Below are 23,663 nucleotides of genomic sequence, written 5' to 3'. Positions count from 1 at the left end.
GTCACGGCACCAACGAGAAGCTCTATGATTCTGTTTGCATGTGTTCAAGACTACACATATATCAAAATGGTATATGTGCTAACAAGGACACTAAGTGAAGTTTTACAAACTAATTTCAAGAGGAGCATGTGATATGATTGATCCCTGCTGGTCTCTCATCTGTAATCATTAGTAGGCCAATCAGATTATTCCAAACTCCCTATAAATAACCTGACTATCATTACTCCCTCGTCTTTGTTTTTTGAAGAGTCCCCTATCCACCCCATCTCCTACTTTCCTCCTTTACCAGGAGGAGCTTTCGAGAACTTCCTGATCTCACGGGACAGCATGCCAAACCTGCTATTAACATCAAGCAATATCGAAGTGTGTACTCTTGAAAGCCTATAGCACAGACGGTAGCTCTAGTCACCAGTAACTCCTACCGTAGCATATAGGTCGCTTGTGCAAACTCACACCTGGGTAAATGACACTAATGTAACTCCTGTTGTATTTACCCTGCTGCAGATATGCTAAACACTAACAAGGATGATCAGACTCTCTTGAGCACAGGTCTCAAACCAGATTCCTGGAGAGCCACAGCTCTGCAGAGTTTTGCTCCAACCCTAGTCAAACAAAGCTGATTCAACTAATCAAGTTGTTCAGAACTACCAGATCAGCTGTGTTTGATGAGGGTTAGAGCAAAACTATGCAGGAATTGAGTTTGAGACCTAGCTCTACAGTCAGTCAGTAGTGTGTTTCTTGAAGCCAATATATATATATATATATATATATATATATATATATATATATATATATATATATATATATATATATATATATATATATATATATAAGGCTTACCTGCACAGCTCCTACTAAAGGACTAGGTTCTAGGACTGGGTGATATGACCTCAAAATCAAAACCTCGATTAATTATACACTACCTCGATTGAGATTATTAAATAACTACTTTATTTTTAATGCAATTATTTATTTACAATTTCTTTTCCTCTTGTAGTTCATTGTTATCATCTATACTGTAAATATACTCAACTGCTGAATGTTCAATTTTTGAAAGAGAATGTTTCTATTCTTCATGATGTTAAAATAATTAAAGGAAACAAACTATGACTGTTTGATGAATACTTCCAACTGTTATCAAATCACAAATTGCTTTCATTTTGTGTAAAAGTGTCACATTTCTGTTTTAATGTAAAAGACAAGTTGCAAGCAAAGTAATTGACTAAAACATCCATCTCAAAAGCGGGGAAATAAACAACATCTCCAGCAAGCAAAATTGAAGCTTTAACAAAAAATCTGAGTTTTTTTTTTAAATTTTTTATTTCTTTTAGATAGAACATAGTTATGCTGGCAGTTCATTCTGCTAAGTTGACCCCCTATATCTTGAATAATAAGCTGAAGGAAAGCAAGCGTTGCTTGACATGTTCTGAAAAATTGACACAACTTTGACTCCATAGTGAAAATGTGTATGATACAGGTTTGCAGGGCCACAGGCCTTTGAATCGCACTGTTCCTACCCAGTTACAAATAAACCAGCATCAGAGAATAAGATTTACCTCATGTAGGAGTGACTTGCATTCTCTCTCTTTTTTGTTTTTTGTCAGGTTGTCCCACATATAAACAATTCACTCACTGCAATGTCATGGAAATTCTCAAGTGCTCTGTTTGTCCATATGCGGTAATACATCTTAAAGGTATGGTATTAACAGAATTAAAGAATTAATTAGAAATAATTAGAATTATTTCGCTTTATTTTCGATTGTCTAGCCCTATATGAGCATTCTTCAGGGTCACGGCACCAGTTTGACCCCTCCAGTTCTACTTAGTGCTCCATATGAGGTTACTGAACATCGGTTAACATTTCTGAATAAAAAGTTCTGAATGAACACATCTTAAGGTCTCACCTTTTAAAATACTGCCTTTATAAGTTTAATTCAAACACCTTTAATATATTTCCATGTCATTTTATTTCATGCATTTCCAAAAAGAAAACATTTCATGATTAGGATTTTCTAACTGGTTCTAGAGTGTGTGTGACTACCTGGTGGCTTCAATCGTGAATAACAAAGACTCTGAAATGATGGAATGGACCTGATGGGAAGCTTTATAAATACAGAAACTTGGTAGCAGCTATTAAATGTTTTGTTAACATGTTTGTTCGCAGTCTAACATGTACGTAGCAACTCCGCAGATCAGTAATCAGTCCAAACACAACATCCAAGTGACAGACTCCCACATCCCTACGGAAAACTCCTTTGAGGTGATAATTACCAAGCATAGGGACTATTAAAGACAGCCTTCTTATCAACTCTTTCCTGTCCAACAATAGACAACGGCAGTTCCGTCACAGCTAATGTCTATCCTTTTTCAAACTTCTCATCCATTTTAAATATCACCCGCCTCCAAATTGGTAGTTACTAATCAAGGACCTGTTTTTAAGTTAGAGGGAGGAGATGAAAAACGCTTGAAGGATAAAAAAAGAAAAGGGGGAGGTGGCATCTTCGAGGAAGTCCTCAGTGAGGAGGTTGGCCAGACTGAGGGGGTTTCCAGGCAATTTCCCTCAGAGAACTCTTACCACAGTGAACACTCGCCTGATTACTGAAGCGCCCACACAAAGAGCACATACACAATCCTGCAGATTGTACAAGAAAAAACAATCAGTTTATCTCCTGCAATTTAGCTAAACATTTAAGATGAAGTTACTTAACATGCAAAACTTCCCAAATTACTGCAAGACTAGATGTCAGTTCTTAAAAATCAATATATCGACATGTCGCACAACACATGGAAATACCGTCAACCATTTTTGGTGATGCAAAACATTAATACATTAGAACCAATTCTTGCAACACTTTAGCTGATAGTTCAACATCTCTATCACAATGATTTAAAAACACAACAGTATTTAATATAAATTACTATAGTATATTTTCCAGTGGGTGTATATATCTGGTAGCAGATATCATATCCTCTTTTACTTTTACCTTGCACTTTTGTTGTTAACATTTATTATTATTTAAATTTTAGAATAAGTAGAGTTTAGATGCAAAAACCTCCAAACGCCATCTAAATTATTCTGCTAAAATGAGCATTTTTCTCAACCTCTAATGTTTATGTTTAGTTATTTCACTTTAAAAGCAATGAAAAGAATATTGTTGTTCTGGCATTATGTAATGAGTGGCACAAAATGGTCTTAAAATGTGAATAATATTGTTAAATCACAATATATTTTGGTGCAATATGCTGTACAACAAAAAATAGATATCGTAACAGGCCTAGTTAAGGAAATACATATAATTTTAAGGATTTTTATACTGTAAAACAACACAAATAAACAACCAAAACAATAATCATCATTAATATGAATTGACAACAATAAAAAGATAATAATATTCTATTTTATTGATAAAAAAATTATCAAAATAATTGTAACTATGTTTTTTCACACTACACTTGTACACATCACATAATAATTGAAAAAATGGATAGTTATTTTGAGTCTTCGATAATTTGATGTAAAATGATTCAAATATGTGACGAATCAAACCGGTAGAAATGTTGAATGTATTTTTGGCGCTGTGTTTACAGTGTGCAAAGACATTAGCTTATGCCAGAAAACATAGATATGCTGATATTTCTTTTAAAAATGTAAAATCCCAGCACAGTCACAGTTTAAGTTTATTTAAATTAATAAGTATTCTTTAGTTTGTATTATTATTATTATTTTGGAATTTGTTTTGTAAAAAGCCATTTATTAAAAAAATGTGCAGGAGTTAAGGAAAAATAAAAGGGCTCTTAACCTTAAATTTGTTTAAAATAATTTTGTTTAAAAAATCGTGAATAAATCGTGAATCGTGAGATTAGTATTGAGAATGGTATCGAATCGGGAGTCAGGTGAATCGTTACATCCCTAGGTTTTACTGAATAACTCAAAGGTAAACTTCGAGATCAATAACTCTACATATAAAATAAGTGTGCACAATTAATAATTAATATTAACAAATATGCAAAAAAAATCTAAATTCAACTGATATAGTACAAATGCATACAGTAGCGCAGTGTTTCTCAACCACAATTCTTTAGGATCACCAGCACTGCACATTATCCATGTCTCCTCAACTAAACACGCCTGATTCAGATCATCAGCTCATTAGCAGAGACTGAAAGACCTGTTATGGGTGGGTGTGACAAAGGAGACTTTCAAAACATGCAGTGTTGGTGGTCCTCCAGGAATGTGGTTGAGAAACACTGTAGTAGTGTATTGCTAAGATTTTCAAATGACTTCTGTCCATGGCATGCATATGCAGATAAAAACAAAATCACAGATACATTGTTGTTTTAAAGTTTTGCTGATGATAGAACTGTAACGTGGCAATCAAAGTACCAAGCTAATCAAATTTTGTGCACACATGTACGCACACATGCATCTTCCATGTTGTTTTCCTGTTTCACTGGTGTTCCAGGTGATGCATAAAAGAGGACATCAGTGAGCTTGTCCCAAAGAGAAGGCACAAAAAAGCCCAAAACATTTTTTGCAGAGGCACTTACCATGTATTAAAAACGAGGTAAGAGCATTGTAACTTGTCAAGATGAAAATAGAAGAGTGAGCAAGAGAGAGGTACCTCCTCATTAAAAATAAAAGAGGGTTGTTGCATAAGCTGGGTGAGGCTGGGTGAGCGAGAGAGAAGAGGACAGACCGAGTAAAACTAGGTGATGCTATTTGGCTAAAAAGCCAAGCAGTACTAATCAATGGAGTGTCTGGAAGAGGGCCAGAGAATGCTTAAGTAGCCAGATTTACCTTTCATCAGATTATATCGTACTCCATGGATTACGCTAATCGCCTGCTGGAAAGACTAGAAATAGCTTCCTCTCGCTCTGTGTCATGGTGTTAAAGCATGGTGCTTGTGTGTGTGTGTATGTGTGTGTGTGTAAATGTGTTTGCTCATCTACACTTGATCCCCCTATACAGCAGTTAGCTTAAGTTTGTTTATAGGGGCTACTGTTAATCACAATTCCCAGCTCAGTCAGATTTGATTTTGACAATAAGTCAAGAGCACACACAGGGTCGCTGGTACTGTAACTCCCTGTCTAGACTGAATGCGAAAGGTAGATTGTTTCCATTCCAATCAATCAAACAGAGGACAACAACATTGTCTGGTGCTATAAATTAACTATGAAGATGCTAGTACAAATATATATGATGATAATTAATAATAAAAAAGGATTCAATGATATTGCAGGCAAAATACTGTTAATTATTAATTATTATTTTAACTTTCTCAGTGACTTAAAAATATTCACCTTGCTTTTGAAGGGGTGTTCATTACAGCAGCAAATGCTTGGAGACTTTTATCTCATTAACATTTTCACGTGATAACCAGGCCTACTACATACTAAAATATTGACTTCAAATGATGCAACTATTTATAAGGCTATTGTACGTTAACACTGCACAGTAAAGCTGTGGTCACACTGCATTATTCTTCCCATAGACTTCCATTCATACGCTTGCGAATGCGACAAACCAGAAGCGCAAGCTCATGCTACAAGTTTCGCAGTTCGCTGCATTGCGAAAGTTTAAGCTTAGTGAACTCTGATCTGCAAAATCGCATCATGTGACTGCCTGAGACCAATCAAAGATCAAAACATGACCTCTCTGTACAGAAATGTAGATTATGGACCATTCGCTTTTTTTAAATGTCTTGTTAATCTCGCCTGTTTTCGCAGCATCATATGACAGAATTCTGCAAGCTCAAACCCTTATGTACCAAGGCATTAGTCTCCAATAGATACATTAGCTACTTTTGCTGAACGCAAGCTAAACTACAAAAGCTTTTGTTAACCTTAGGTGGTCTTAATTTCTTAGTTAATGCCCAATATCTCATTAAAAGTGAGGTTGTAATCTGATTACAAGTTGTAATCTTTACTCTTACAAGTTGAAAGAGTTAGTAACTAATACAATTATGTTGTATTTTTATGAATATTGGTGTTGAATGTTGGTTTGAATCTATTAACTAACATTTAACAATGAGAAGTTGTTATAATTCAGTTCAATTAAACTCATCATTATTTCTACTGCACGTTTACAATGTAGATTGTGTCAAAGCAGTTAAACATAGACGTTCTAGTAAATTGAACGTGAATTAAGTGTACTCAATTATGCTGAGCACTGTATATGAAGTCAAAACTCAGTAATACATTAATGATATAATCCTGTGTATCCCAACACTGTTCCTGAAGGCACACCAACAGTACATATTTTGTATGTCTCCCTTATCTGACCCATTAACTTTAGGTTTTGGAGCATGTTCTGATTAGTTGATTCAGGTGTGTTAAAGTAGAGAGAGTTTGAAAATCTGTATTGTTGGTGTGCCTTTAGGAACAGGGTTGGTAAATGCTAATATAATCAATAAAGACAAATATCAAGATTTTAATTTATCGCCCAGCATATTAGCTCCAATAATAATAACAGCCACACAGATGAATCTAAAATCCTTGTTGGTTAGTTATTACAGTGCTCATCATATAAAAGTAAACCCTTCACAAATCTATCTTTTAATTTTATATTTTTAATAAGAAGCTATACAATATAATATTTGTACATACACATTAGATTAGTCAGTACTGAAGCTAAATCTGGAGCTTATCTAACTAAATAACTTCCGATAACGGTCCCAAAACAAGTACACCCAAAAGGAATATGTTACAGAAAAATATTAGTTAGTTAGTTAATAGTTAGTTATTAATTAGTAGGTACATTTGTAGGTTGTAATTTATTTTGTGGCAATAGATTGAATTAAATGCAATTATCTTTTAATTTTTCTAAATATGTTTGGTGACTAAAATGTTATTTGAATAAATATATCTGTTTAATAAATCTGTTTTGTTTAAATACACCCAAATACATTGCCTATATTCACTGAAAAATGGATCAAAATATTCATTTTCAAATTGGGCTATACTCAATTATGCTGAGCACTGAATATTATATCAAATGCTTTGTTTTCGTCATTGCAAGTTCCTCTATAGATCTGAAAATATCTGCAGAGAAAAGCAGTCAACATCTCCATCCTTATTTTTTAGTCCCTCTAAACACTTTCCTGGCATCAAAAGCAGACCACGAGAGACTCAAATGTGCAACAGTTGGCCCACAGGCGGACGTTTATCACAACGTGAAATTTTATTTGACATTCTGATCCCCTAAAAAGGGTGAAATCCTAAAAACAAGCCATCTTGCTTTCCCCCCTCATCTCTATAAAGCTTATGTATAGAAATAGCTGCCCCATTTCCACCCTAGCAGGGGGTCTTTCCTGCCTTCAAAACTCCTTCCCCCTCGTCTTCCTCGCACTCCTCCACACCTTCGCCTCCTCCTCATCCTCCCCTTCACTCCCAGAAGAGATTAAACACAAGCAGCGACAGAACACAGTCTGCCTGCGAAAAGCGCAGTTATAAATAGCCCTGGATTAATAATGCTCTGGGGGGAGCGGCGGGGGGGATGTGGGGGATGGGGGGCACGCTGCGCTTTTAAAAGTGCGCGGATCTATTTTAAGGATGCTACATTTCCAGGCGGCTCTCGGCGCATCTTCCATTTTGCACTGGCGAAAGAGACATCGGTGATGAATGCGCTTTTCTTTGCAAACACGGCCTTTGACCGGAGGAGCCTCTTGAAAAAACATCAATACCCTGTCAATAATGTGATAAAAACTCCACCCTTGGATTGCGAACAAGGACAGTACGCAAAAACTAAGCAATGAGCTGTGATTTAAACCAGATAGTTATTCGACGACGACTTGCAGAACGAGTTAGCTGAAAGACTGCAATATTTTGGGGATAACTTTGCAGTGCTTAAGTTGATATCCAAGTGGTAAATCCTCAGGGATGTCGTCCCTCATGGCAGCGACAACCTAACGCTCTCCTCTGCTCGCTCTCTCTCTTTCTCTCCCTCCCCAAAGGCTGTCCTTTTGTTTTCAGAGCTGGCTTGAAAGAGAAACTTACAGCTGACACAATTTGCTGACACCATTTCCTGCTTTCATTCCAGCCAGGGGAGCTTTATTTTAGCAGTTAGTCCAAAGCCCTGTTGTGCAAAGACAAAGAGAGACGACGACAAAGAGGAATGGGCATACAGAGGAAGCAAAAAAGGAATGATGGTCCCATATTCACATCTAAAATTATTTCATGCTAAAAATTAGACATAGGAAAGGGCTAGATGGAATTTGAGATTATTTTTTTTGCTGAGAATTTGGTAAAAAATCTGCAGATTTATGCAGAATGATTTTAGGAGTATCGTAACTAAAAACTTAATATACGAAATTAAAAAATGATACATTGTTACCTTTTATTTAATGTTTACAATGCAAATCCAACTAGATCCATTTATTTGGTAAGCAAAGCAAGCCTCTCATATAATATATCCACCAAAAGACAGCAAATATTACTTGTAAATAGTGACAAAAAATTTAAAGACAAAAAATGTCTCGTAAATAAATCATATGAACATGTTCATATTACTATTATTATATCACATTAAAATTAGTAATGTAAATTCAAAAACTGAATAAATCTAAATTTACACACATTTACTCAAGTGAATACATAGACTCAATGATAGGCAAAAAATTTGTGGAAATCTCCAGATTTCTACACGCATATTCTGTATGGGCCTAGATATAGGGTGCTCAAGATATACAAATAAAGCTCTCAATTACAATTAATATTTTCTATAGGATAGGATGCTTTGCAGTATTATATTTGTGCATATACATTAGATTTTTCTGCAATATATATTGCGATATGAATATCATTTTAACTTAATATCTCTATTTGTAAAGAAGTTATACTGTTAGGTTGATTGGAAGGATTCTGCAGTGGAAGTGCATTTCCATAAAATCTAATAATAAACATCTATAAGTAAAATAAAGATAAAGACACGATTGAAATAAACAGACTTTTGTCATTTTCCTAGTCTAAAAGTATCCAGGTAAGTAATTGAGTTATAAAAATAAACAGAATTCAATTAAATAAATATTTATTGAAGTTAAGATTCTTTTAAAATTATTCTACAATTGCATACATTTTAATACAAACTCAACATTGTAGAAGTGTGATGTGACCATCACGAATGACCACACTGTCATATCAATGCTAACGGTCCAAAGATGTGTAGCCCAAATGTAAATTTCTTTAAATAGCAAAAAATCAGGACAACCAAAACATATATAGAATTTTGTTTGCATTGTGCTGCATATTAATTTTTGCATAGTTAATTCAGCTTTTGAAGGTGCACTAAGCACATTTTGCCAAAAAGATGTTGATATTTGAGAGGATCAAATCAAGGATGCTAATAACACAACAGCACAGTTGACAGTTGTTGCATGGCAAATTAGAGTGACGTAACATACCGTATGATTGATATCGCAGCTAATTTTAGGTGTGCGTGTGAGAGCTTAATTTGTATTTTAATCATTAATTTCTTTGCCATGTAAAACACTGCTATAAATAACCATTTTCCTCTGCAAATTTCAAATTGAATGAATCATAATAAATTATTTTGACCGATGATTTAAACTATTGTATAGCTTAAAACGATACAAATTTTAGAATAACACATAGATGTATATATAGATAATTTATTAAATTATCATATTTTTATATAAAACAACATTTTGTTTTTAGACAGACAGATAGATAGATAGATAGATAGATAGATAGATAGATAGATAGATAGATAGATAGATAGATAGATAGATAGATAGATAGATAGATAGATAGATAGAAATATATATTGAGGACGTGGATGTACTGAGACAGAGAAAGGAGACAAAGTGAGCAAGAGAAGCTAAGGACGTTGAGGCAGGACCTCAAGGACAGTCATTAATAAATGTGCCTGCGCTTCCCTCTGTTCCGCAGAAGCGTCTCTGTTGGTAAGCTTTGGGACACAGCAGTGAATCATGGGACGTGTTTCCCCAGCACAGAAACAAACTAGTGGCTGAGAAGGTACAGGCCAGCGATATATTAAAGCAGAGACCATACATGTGCGCACACACCCGTGGCAAAAGCAAGATAGATTTGAACTATAAACCAAAAAATCTTCAGGACAAATGAAAAAAGCTAAATGTATTAGGGCTCCATGGTGGTTTGCCTTCAAATAAAAGCTGTCAGTGGAAACCACACGGCAATGAGCAAATAATCGCTGTAAGAAAAAGTTGCAATCAATCAATTAGGACTTTAGTGCAAGGCTGACGTTTTCCGAACCGACGAGGCTGATTACTTTCCCCTTAAATGTGCTTCATTTTTAGAAATAGTTTGTGGTTTCATATTGATTTTACTGCTCTTTTTTTTTTGGGGCTCCTGCATCCACAGCCTCCCTGGAGTAGACATTTATTATTTGAGCTCTACGGGTGCTTTTCTACCATCCCCCTGTTTTAAAGTCTATTTTGCAGAGAGCCCGGCTTACGTCATGGTTATTTTCTTTAGCAACGGTACACCAGCTACGCTTCAGAGAAACGAGCGGGAGAGATGGAAAGGCAGAGAGAGAGAGAGAGAAAAAAAAACCATGAATATTGCTTTCCAGAAATAGCACATAGCGACGTGCGGTAGGCTGCCCTGTCAAATCGGTTCTGCATCCTCTCCTTGTTAACGGCACATAGATGAACGAGTGCGAGTGAACCAGGAGAGAGAGAGATAGAAAGATTCAAATAAAGTCGATCAGATTGAACCTATGGTGTGGCTATACTACGACCAAACCTGTAGGAACACGAGGAAAAAAAAAACAGACGTTGAGGAAAACTGGATGATATTTACATCCTTCGCAAGAGCTTCTTGGCAGCTTAAACTTGGGGTTTGAAGCTGGTAAGAGAGTTACAAATAGCCAGTGTGATTTATGGGCCCCAGGAACCTCCGATGCCTTGGCAGGCCTAAAGGAGGGGTAGCTCCCCTCGCTCTGGGAAAACAAGAAACCAGCAGTTCTTTGGTGGAAGCCCAAAAACAGACAGCTGGTTAAAAAAAAGAGAGAAAAAAGAGGGCTTGTGCGCCACATGATGTTAGTTCATAATGACTCTTGATCCATAAGACATGCAGACGATGACGTCAATTAAAGTGGATAATGACACCGCTGGATGTCAACAGCATTTATCGGCTAATGCATGTCAATTCGTTCACGTCATGCACAATGAGCGGTGCTATTTTCGATTTTAGCGAGAGAACAGCTTTTTCTTTTTTATTGTTGGCCTCTTAATTATTTATAGAACTATTGAGACAAGACAGGAAATCGAATGAAAAAAAGGGGGGCTAGCAGTATTGCGACATTAAGTGCAATGTAAATTCCTGTCTCTTTGTAAGTGAATATGGTATGGTGATTTACTGAATTAACAAAAAATTGGTTAAAAACTAATAAAAAATGAATGTATAGCTATTTTTTAAACAATTTATTTTATTGTAAAGCATCAACTACAGTTGTGTAAAATTGTGCTCTATAAATAAAGTTTACCTTGCTTTGCCAAATAAAAGTTAATAGCTGCGTCCAAACTGCAACTACTCAGTAGGAATTGCATTTAAATTTAAACGTTCTACTCGGCCGTTAGAAAAGTACTTTCTATACAGTATGAATGTGAACAGTATGTATGGAATTTGGTCATACTACATCCGCTATTTTGTCATGATTACGTGACCTACCCGCATCAGTTGCATTGCTTCACTCCCATTGATAAATTCTCCCACAGGACATCATGGGGATAGCGCAGAGTGCATTTGATGCACACTTCAGAATCTCGCCGGAAGTAGAAGGTCATGGGTCAGGGTACTTCTCGCATACTGATTTTCGAATATTATGAATTCAGGCACACTACTTGGCTCGCATACTGATTTTAGCGTACTATATAGTATGGAAGTATGCGGTTTCAGATGCAGCCTACATTGCGACATTAAGTCAGTTTGAGTATCAAATGCTAGGTGCAATGTGAATTCCTGTCGGTTCGTAAATAAAAGATTGGCAACACTGTATGGTGATTTGCTGAATTAGAAAATTGGTTGGAAACCAATAAAAGAATTAATGTACAGCTAATAAAAGTCAATATGATTAGGGGTAGAATTTGAAATTGTAATTACAATAACCAATTAATTATTGTAATTACTGTAATTATTGTAATTACAATAATTAATTACAACAATCAAGTCTTAATCAAAACTGAACAGTGTTTCAGTTCTGATTCAGAACAAAATTACTGAGCAAAAATAAACAGAGATGTTTAATTAAGCATACAGTGTAGGGAATAGCTAACACTGGCTATTTAATTGAGCATATCTAGCTGTCTCAGATTCATTTTAACTTCTCAATTTAAAGCTATTTTAAGTTTTTAAAAAGTCAGTCAAGTTACTTTTTTTAAAGAGACAAACGTTTTATTAACACTGTCATACACACTCTCAATAATATGCATAAAGTAATATTCATTTATTAGTTTATTAAATTGAAACAACTGCATATATTTGATGCCTGTCCAATTTTAGACATTAAGGGTGTGTTCGCACTTGTAATGTAAAAAAACAAACAAGGACACAGTTGTATATACTCATGTATTTAGTGTTCACTATTTAATTTATGAAAAGCTTATAAATGTGTATAGAAGTCCAAACAGCATCAGGATTTTTTTTTTCAGACTCACAAAGGTCTAATGCAAGGAGATGCATTTATAATGCCTGTATTTAACTGCAACATTGCAAAATGACAACCATGATGATCAAGATTACCATTCTGTCGTCTTTACGGTGCCATCCTGTGACATCACATCCTGTGTTTGGATTGTTTAGATTTGTTTGATCTATTTTGCATTTATATTCCCGATGAACTTCAACATAGTTTATTTATATGGAAATGGACCAAGACTCACCTTTGGTCTACTTGTTTGGTATGCACCAACGTTCTGATGGCAGCATTCACACTTTTCAAGTAAACCAAACTAACAGAGAAAATGCACCAGAGATCATTCATTCAATTCAAACAGAACTGGCCAAGTGTGAACACAGCCGGTGCAACCCCTTGTGAATAAAGTGACATCTGACTACACTGTCCTTTGTAGGCAACACATGGCACTTGATCCACCAACTCCAATTCCCATCACCCCATCCTTCCCCATCAGCCCCAAAACAGTGTCCCATTCAACAGCGAAACCTCTACCAATCATACCGTGCGCTGCGTATGCCCAACCGCCATTCCTTAGGGCTCTAGTTCAAATGGGACAGCCTTTCATGAGCAGGAAAAAAAGCAGAGAAGAAGAAGAAGCCGCATGCAAAGCATAAACATTCAGACGATGAAATGTCATCGCTAAGTAGCAGGCTGAGTGCCGGCCACTGTTTACAGGTTCTATAAATGCACCAGCATTGACGTCAAACGCTTGCATGAGAGGAATGTTGTTTTCTGGGTAAACTTCAATGTGTGGTGCGGAATTCATCTCACACACTTTTTAGAAAAGAGAAGAGAGGGGGTCGCAGGGTGTATTCCAGCAGAAAAAAGAAGATTTTCTCTCACAAATATGGACATGAAATATATATTAAGTTGGTGATATGGATTTTCAAGTTAGTATTAAGTACATTCACTGAAGCAACACGATTCCGAGAGAATATTTGGCTAGTATTTTCCTCCAAAACCTTTAGAAACATTCAGACTGTTGATATTAAAATGATTAATTATGAACACTATTTTTAACAAAAAATTTATTTCAACACTGTGAGAGACAATACACTACCTGACAAAAGTCTGGTCATCGGTCACAGTTGTACGAGCAACAAATAATAACTTGACTTCTAGTTGAACATTTGGAAAAGTGGCAGAAGGTAGATTTTCCTGATGAATCATTTGTTGAACTGCATCCTCATCATAACAAATACTGCAGAAGACCTATTGGAATCTGCATGAACCCAAGATTCTCACTAGGAGTGCTCATTTCAGTTAACTTTACCAACTGACAACCGCAGCTCATTAACCAAATATTAACAGTCAACCGCTAACAGGTTAATATTAAATTATTATTTAATAATTAAAAAAAAAAACAATTGATGTGTTTATTTTGTGTCTGACCCATTAAATATTGCATTAAAAACTGATTTATTTTAACATGTGAACAACAGAACATGAGAAGAACAGAACATTTTCAAGCCCCTGCAGCATTTCCAACAGCACAGACAAACAGAATAAACTTTAGTAAACTAAAATAAATGGTCCTGCCCTAGATATTTTTCATTTAAATGTCAAGTTTAGATTACAGAATGAAAACACTAACTGAATACTTTTTAAGAAAAGACATATGCTGTCATTTTTTTTTCTGTCAAAAAATAAATAAATAAAAATTAGCAGGCTACCTCAAATCGATCACAAACGGAAACCCTGCCTCTGCCCTCATCTGATTGAAAAATGAAAAAGACACAACTGATGTAACATGCATTTTCAGTTTAAAGTTGACTTTTTTTCAACTGCGAGCACACAGTGCGCAAAGGCAAAAATGTGAGGCTTGCAGGGCTCCAAAAGATGCTCACAGCCATTAATAAACCATTCAAAAGTTGCCCCTCTTGATGCAAACAGTGTGTTCGCTGTGATCAGCCCCTCATGCAGCCAAATATATAAAATTATATTTTTAAATGATTTAACTGATACCATTATTCTGTTAAAAACGCACCCTTACAGTTAACAATAATTATGAGCTTCCCTAATTCTCACAGAAATCAGTCAAGTTTTGTGAAGAAAAAATCATGGTATGGGGTTACTTTCAGTGTGGGGCGTGCGAGAGATCTGCAGAGTGTTTGGCAACATCAACAGCCTGAGGTATCAAGACATTTGTGCTACCCATTACATTACAAACCACAGGAGAGGGTAAATCCTTCTGCAGGATAGTGCTCCTTCTCATACTTCAGCCTTCACATCAAAGTTCATGAAAGCAAAAAAGGTCAAGGTGCTCCGGAGTTGGCCAGCCCAGTCACCAGACATGAACATTATTGAGAATGTTTGGAGTAAAATAAAGGATGTGGCATTGACGATGAATCCAAATAATCTTGATGAACTCAGAAAGTCCTGCAAGAACGCTTTTTTTCCCACTATTTCAGATGACTTTATTTGAATCATAGCAGAGATGGACGCAGTTCTCCAAGCTCATGATACACAATATTAAGTCTTTTATCATTGCACCTTGACTTTATATTATATAATGCACATTATTTCTGTTAAGCGACAAGACTTTTGTCTAAGCAAAGTCAGACCTTACTGTTCTAATTAAATAATTAAAGGCATGATCATATTTTATTTTGGTAAAATAAGCGTAATCTAGATATAAGCCACATCATAATCACCAGCGTAATCTTTCATATAAGCCACAACTGATACCAAATGATCAACTACAAGTTATTTGTTCTTCCTAAAACTTTTATAGGCAACAAGACTTTTGTCAGGTAGTGTATGAGCAATCCCTGATAAAGTGAACAACATAGACAATTTCAATGACTCTGGCTTGAACCAAACACTACTGCGTACAAAAAAAAAATCCACCCCCAACATCCCAAATCCCCACAGCACTTTCGATTCTTCTTACAAAGCCTTTCACATTTCATTTGGGTGACCGACAATTGGAAAAGTCAGATAGGGAACTAGCTCTTTGCTTTGAATATATGAGCCTCTACTCTATAGACCTCCTGAGGGGTTTGGGCCGCGTGTGTTGAAGAAAGGTTATTCTTTTTCTTATGAAACTATTTCCAGTAAAGGATATTAAAAGATATCAGGAATTTCAAGTCATGGGTCATCTGGCAAGAGGCAAGAGAAACAAAATGGATCTGTATCTGTTTTTGCAACTGCTATTACTTATCAAGACAAGAATGGAAATGAAGATGAGGAGGTAAACAAAGAAGAGGAAAGTCATTTTTCAATTGCAGAATATGAAATACTGTACAAGGCAGGCAGGCAGGCGACATACAGGCAGCCAAAAGTGGGAAACCATTGTTTTCTATGAATGTTCACACATTGCCACCACACGGTGTCCTTTGACAGAGAGCAGGTATCACTTCAGAGGATGCATTCAATTCTTCTACACCACTCAACACTTCAGAGAGAGAGAGAGAAAGTCAAATCCTATATTTTGTCTAGTTATTTTTTCCCCTATCATTAGGGCCAGACAAAATCTGCAGACATTTTTTACTATTTTACTAAAAAAAATATATGTAGAAGGAGTACTTTTGGGAGTATCATAACTTAAGAATGTGAAATAATATATGACTTAATATATGAAATAAAAAAAAATAATAGCTTTTTAACTTTTATTTAATGTTTACTATGCAAATCCAATTAGATCCACTTATTTGGTAAACAAAGCAAGTTCACAAGTAAATAAACAGACTCGATGTTGAGCTAAAAAATCTGCGGATTTCTGTCTGCTCAGATTCTGTGGGGCCTACCCATCATTCACACTTAAAAATACAAAAAGACTAATTAACATTTACTAGAGGTTACTGAAGACAATTTTAGTTCAGCCCACTTTCCAAGTACAGTCATTTACATAAATGTCACATTTTACTTCCAACATGAGTTATACCATCAGTTTCGCTTATCACAAATGAGGCAGGAAATGATAGCATTTTATAGCATTTTATGATAGCGATATCACACGTGACGTGAGCTGCTGACCACGAGCTGTTACCACAGAGAGGACGGACGCACGCCTGTAAATGAAGTCTACTTTAGTGAACAGAACCTGCATAGGCTGTGAATAGAAGGTAATACAGTTGTAAATAACGTTCAGTTTGTGGAACAGAGTGATTGTTTGAGAGCCACATGGGAAGTATGAACTGCACTTAGCAGTGAAAATGAAACCGAAAGCATGCACAACATTTAAATAATCATATAGAATTTTAGAGTTATGATTAGGCTATGACAAGCATTTGATATGCTTTTTTCTTTCTTAGCGAACACAAAGTGTTGTGTATGAGAATAAACAGTAGACCTACATATAATATTAATATAGTTCTTTTTATCATAAGTTTGAGAAATAACAATAATATTAGCCTAATAATATTAAACCTTTATTTTACAACTACAGAATCGTGAGAAAATCACAATTTTTATTTTAAGCAAAAAAGATTTGCGAGTCTCATTTTAGCCAGAATCGTGCAGCTTTAATTATGCTTTTAAAAAACCTTGCAGAACAAAAATAAATATACTGTATATACTGTTGTGAACCATTGTTCATTTTCAAAGACAAATCAGGCAAAACATTGCTATCTGGATTTTATTTATCAACATAGATAGCTAGATATATTTGCTGAAAGGATTTTCTGGATTGAGGGATTTTTACAGTTTAAACAAGGCCTAGAGAAGAGAAACCACAACTAATAAATGAGTTCAAAGTTTTAATTCTCATCACAATGTGCACCCCCTTAAGTGTTAATGAACTCAAAACTCTCATGACACCTCAACTCATGCAACCTGTTGAGCAGAGGTAGCTATTATATCCATAAAATTAGCTTTCCTGAAAGAAAAATAATTGGTGTTAAAAATCATATTTGATTTACAACAGAGTGGCTCTTTTAACAAAACTACCAGGACAAAAAAGAGGCCTTGATTTTCAACCAAAATTTTGCATATTATTGTCAACAAAGTCTTTCATAAACATCCTATTTATAACATAATAACACCCTTCAGAAATATCCCTGGGCACCATAACAGGGCTATACTATCCTAAAACCCCATAATAGACAATGGTAAAATGATACCAGTGAGATATTATTAGCTCATGTGTAGGGTACAAACAGAACAGCTTGGAGTATATACATATTCTATTTCCACCCTGCTGCACAATGTCCTCAATCTGAATCGAATGCTTACAATGTCCGCAATGATCTCCTACTAAACCACTGGTGATGATGTGCATTAGAATATTTATCATCTTCCATGTTGGGAATGGTCCTAATGGTAACACTGCGTCCAACTCCATAATATTACAAGGTGTTGAATTGAAATTATTGCTTCATCCTTCCACATCTATTGTGGATGCGGCACATTTGTAACATGTCAAACGAACACCCACTCAAATGACAAATCGATAACCACATCAGGAAAAAAAAGCAAGGAAAACCTGATCATTTGATTCATCCACTGAATCAACAAGTGAATCACTGTTTGACTGACTAGCGTTGGTTTCATGAAGATCGCCTGTCAACCATGACACCAAATGCACAGCAGTTTGAGAATAGATCTCAAAGTAGGTGATGAAAGGTTACAAAGTGGGTGGGGTTAATGCATTCCCATAGTGACCCAATTGCTGCCATTCAAGACACTGGGGTGAGACCATAGACGTGTAAACAGGCGTGACGAGACTGGTGCTTATTATAGAACAGGACATCACTGGGGAGACATACTTGACTGGACATGGTAGGAAACGATAAAGCTAACTTTAGAGGAGCTTATAATTTTGTCGACTCTAAGAATAAAAGGACACATAGTATGCAAATGAAGTTTGAAGATTAAAATGCTCTTAAGTTTACCTTACTCTTGGGCTTACGAAATCAAAGTTCACTGTATGTATTTTTAATGAGAATTGCAGGGCTTATTGGTGCATTATTCATTCCAAACGTGTTGAAAATTACACATCAAAAAGTTTTACAGAAAAAAGGCATGTTTTATTTACATGGCTACATTATGTCTTTTCATTATTTAGCTTGTTTTTAAAAAACAAATTTATATTTATGTCGTAAAGCAAGTGATTTTTTTACTTAATAAACAAAATATCATAACAAACAAATAAAATCATCCAATACCCAAAAAAAGTCCATGCGGGTAGCAGTAGTTTCACATTGACTAAGACTTTTGAATCAAGGCCTTCTCTGCACGACCATCTATTGGCAACATTTTCCCATGTTAAAAGGCAACATGACCTAGCATGACAATTCCAGACTGTTTGGCTAAATCCATTAGCTAGTTTTGGCATATATCTAAAACAGCACATGCATACCCAAAATGTCACCCAATAAAATTTAGGGCCATATGTTATTTTTTCACAAATCTGTCTGATTGTGTTTGCAATAGGCATGGGCTAGTATAGGTTTCTGACCGTATGATAACCTTGGATAAAAAGATCACAGTTTCAAGATATCACAGTATTGTGTTACTGAGGGTTTCTGCAGGTTTCTTTAAGTCAAATTTAAGACTTTTTAAGACCCTCTTAAGACCATAAGGAATGCAATTTTAGACTTACACCGGGTGAAGATTTTTTCTAATGGCCCACAATGTAAAACCCAAAAAGTTTTACATTGTGGTACACAGTGTTTACAAAAGGTAACTTAAGCCATTTGAGGAAACTGTATGCAACAAACCATTTAAGTTCAAAAACCAATCCTAATGTGTACTGTGAACTTAATCTATTTAAGTAAATGAAGCAATTTAAGCACAGCAACCTCCAATACATAAAGATAAATCAAATCAACTGTAAAACTCAATAAACTAAGGCAACTCAAACTGTTTAAAGAAACCAATTGCTAAAAACCATTTCAGTTAAAAACTAATCTATATGAGTACTGTGAACTGAAGCATTGAGGTATTTAATTAACTCATTACCTTCAACACTGAGTTCCAAACTCTTTTCAAATGAGTAGAATTAACTTTCAGTATATTTAGTTTGATAAAGTTGACTGTTGGGTTTTACAGTGCAGTATTATCATGAGGAATCGTTTGATTGTTTTCAGTTTTTTTCACTGATAAGGGAATTTAATTTGAGGTATTTGCTGTAAAAATGTCTTACAGCTTTATCTCTTTTCGATAAAAAAAAAAAAAAACTTTTATTGAGATGTGTTGTTGGTCATTAGATGGATATTAGCCCAAATTGAGTAGCTTTACTTAGACAAAGCAAAATTAAGACCTGTTTAAAACTATTTAAGACCTACAACATGATATGTCAGTGAATTTGAGAATTTTTAAGGCCTAAAATTTAGGTTTTAAAATTTAAGACATTTTAGGACTCTGCAGAAACCCTGTTACTGCTGTAAAAATGTCTGGGTAAAAAACACAACTTTTTCCCCCATTTAATACAATAGATTACATTTATATAAACACTTATAATATTTTGGAATGGTAAACATTTCAGGCAACATAATTAAAATAAACCATTGACTTCTACTATTGTCATTAGCTTCAAAAACACAGATTTCCTTACAACACATAAAAAAAAACCTTTACATCAACCTTAGAAATAGTATAACAAAACATTTTTGCATATTCATCCCTTGAATATTCCAAATTGTGCTAAACCTTAAAACCATTTATTGCCCCATGCCTAGTTTCCAACTTTTATTTAGTTTGTTCTACTATACAATAATTAAGCCTACACTCGTCAAAATTCTAACTATGATGCTTTTGTGTACATGATGCCACATCATGACACATGCTTGATTGTATTATGAACAAAATTGTGACATTCATTCACACAGCAAATTTCATATTTTGAAGTGCTTTTTGTGCTTTACGATTTAAATACACTGGTCCATATCGCAATTTGATGAGGTGTACAGCTCACAGATGCTTTTCGTTTCATTCTAAAAACACAAATTGTCTCATGCATAAAACATCTAAGGATTGAAGGTAAGTCAAGGGATCAGGGAACCAATACAATGCATTTATGCTAAGTTTCAGCTTCAGTGTTGACAGTTTCTGTCATAGACTTCAAAAGACATTATTCTTTGCTTGTGCTTGAAGTAGGGCCATGCGATTTGGGGAAAATATCTAATCGCCCTTTTTTAAACAGATATTGCAATTTCAATTTGATTTGCTATTTGATTCTGTAGACAAGCTTCAGCTGAATATTCTGTATTGTAGCTTCTTGCAGTGAACTGGAAAAATATAAACTAACTCCAACTTTTGTTCAAATCGCTTTATAAATATTAAAAACATTAAACACTCATTTTTCTCTAGAGCAAACAGTGGTTAGTTATGCTGTTAGTTATCTCCTGGTGCCTTTGTTTTTCATTTGGTGTAACAGCTGTAAGCAACTCTGAAATCGTACTTTGCTGTTGCTAGCTAGATTGAGCGTCACTGGCAATACACTGGAACCAAAATATTCCAATATTACCTGTTTTTATTAATATAAACTCATCTATTAATGCTTCTGAAGCTGCAGACGCCATCGTCCCACAATCCTAATCGGGCAGAACAAAAGTGTGCTGACTCAATTGGCTAGTAAGACTATCACACACTGACGGCAGTCACACATTTGCTCTGGGTGGGGGAAATGAAATAATACATATATAATACATAAATAATACATACATATATATATATATATATATATATATATATATATATATATATATATATATATATATATATATATATATATATATATATATATTTAATATACACACACACACGCAGACAAATATAGATATATACATATCACATCCTCTTGCGATTAGCTAATCACAGCGTTTCAAATCGTGGTTCCGATTCTATTTTGATTAATCCCACAGCCCTAGCTTGAAGTGATTGTCAAAACACAAACTACTATTAAGATCTAGATTTCCGCAAAGCAGATGAAGCAGACCACAGAACACATGAGCTTCACTTCACTAAAACTCTAAAATCAGTTTAATCTTTGCAAGAGTTTTTTTTTACCCTAAAGTCAAAGTTACAATCCAAAATGTTATTTTATTTGATAGTGTCAGGTTTTCAGTCAGATAAAAGCTTGTACAGAGTGCCACCAGTCGGTCATCAAATCTGCAATCCACCTAATCCATAATGATCCAGTGTGATGTTGCAAGGCTTTTTCCATTACATAACCCAGGTATAATTAATTAAAAAGCTCCTCAGGGAGTATCGACTTATAATGATTCGATCCCAGTTCAGCAAGTTTAGAAGATCAGCTCAGCTTATCCGGCAAATTCGCCGTAACTTGCAAAATCTGAAATGTTGGTGAAGAAACTCATTTGGCCTCAATCACGGTGCGCTGACTGATTCTGGACCAGTGTCAGAATGCATCTTTGTAGAGTTTGCGAATTTAAAATTGTCTGCTGGAGCAAGAATCACATCAACACATGTCAGACACCTCCCAGTTGCATACTTCACAGAATGTCTTGCAGCTGCTCTACATATAAACAAACTGTGTAGCCAGTGCGGGATGCACAGACAGATGTCCAGACAAGTAGAGTAATTGTGCAAACCCCAACACTACCTATATACTGCATTACATAATCAGAACATGTGCTCTACATGATGCATTACAGCGTATGTGGATGGGTGTCCTGTTTCCTTTAGGACAATCAGACCTGTCAGCACTCTACTATACAGTAGTGTTGAAGAGTAAACAGCTATGACACATTCTAAAATGCCTAGCATGCTTTGCTAAGGAAGAAGGCTCTGCTTGTTTGACATTTTTTTGTCTAGTCCTACAGAAAGCTTGGATTTGAGAGTAACAAAATTCATTCTACTCATACTTGAGATTTTTGTTTAAGATTCCAAAGCAAATTATTTTAAATTTGCTTGCATTTTTATTTACCTTAATACGCTTTTAACTAAGGCTCCTTTAGAATTGGTTCCAAAAAGAGAGGGAAATTCCAAATGGAAATCATGTATGAATTCCTTTAGGCTTTTGTTTTTTTACTAAGGAAATTAAATCATAGTGCTGATTACGTAATCATGGTACATATCATGAACAGCCTATTATTACAAGAGAGGTTGAAAAATGTTTTTTTAATGTTTTAAATTGTTTAAATGACAAGATTGGACCTCATATTTTAAATAAATACAACTAAGACACTGTCACTTTACCATATTTACAAGCTGTTTGCACTATACTATTTTGCATTATACTGTACTTTTTGCACTATATACTGTTTTGCCTCTGCACAACTAAACAAAGTGTACTGTTTGCACTCTTTGCCATATGCCTTTAAGTGTAACTGCATTGTTTACAAATCTTTTATTTTTCTTATATATTTAGATTATATCATATGTGTAATTGTATTTATTGTCATTTCTTTTTAAATTCTACTTTTTGTATTAATATTATATTAGGCATCTAGGGGTTGGGAGTAACACAATTTTCGATTCTCTATATGTCCTGTACATGTGGTTAAATTGACAAAAATGCTGACTTTGACTAATGATTATAAAGCCACATCTCCAAAACAATGTCAACTCAGATTTTTTTTCTAATGCTTTTTTAAAAGAATATTTAGACATAGTAATACATTTTGTACTTAAATGGGCAGAACTGTCATGACTGAATCATTATAGTAGTTCAAATCAAATTGTCAAATTTTCTCTCTTGAATGGCATAATTTAATCACCCTCAAGCCATTCATGATGTAGGTGACTTTTCTTTTCATCTCAGCAGAACATTAAAGAAAGATTTTCAGCATAAACCGTGGTCCTTGGTGATTCATTAAAGTCAAGTTAATGTCTAAAAGGACTTATAAATATGTACAAGCTCAACATAATTAATACCTGTGGCTCCTGATGATGCATTGAGGTCTTATTGAAGTGACCTGAAGTGAAATGAAATGATCTCTCTGTGCAAGAAACTGATCAGCAAAAAGTCACCTACATCTTAGATGATCTAAAAGCAAGTAAATGCACAGTGCATTTTCATTTTGGATGAACTATCCCTTTAAAAAATAAAGAAATGCCTTAGTAAATTTCAGACCAGTAC

At 35.0% G+C, this 23,663-nt stretch overlaps 1 protein-coding gene across 8 annotated transcripts in view; it reads right to left on the bottom strand.

Annotated features, from left to right (window-relative positions):
* hdac5 (histone deacetylase 5) overlaps positions 1–23,663 on the bottom strand; it is a 122,513-nt gene that overhangs the window by 46,757 nt on the left and 52,093 nt on the right. The gene's annotated exons all lie outside the window — the stretch shown is intronic.

The sequence above is a fragment of the Danio rerio genome, chromosome 3 (assembly GCF_052040795.2).
Source record: "Danio rerio strain M-AB ecotype USA chromosome 3, GRCz13ab, whole genome shotgun sequence".
In the NCBI taxonomy this organism is placed as follows: domain Eukaryota; kingdom Metazoa; phylum Chordata; class Actinopteri; order Cypriniformes; family Danionidae; genus Danio; species Danio rerio.
Note: the sequence above shows the minus strand (reverse complement) of the source record. Positions and strands in the feature narration are given on the sequence as shown.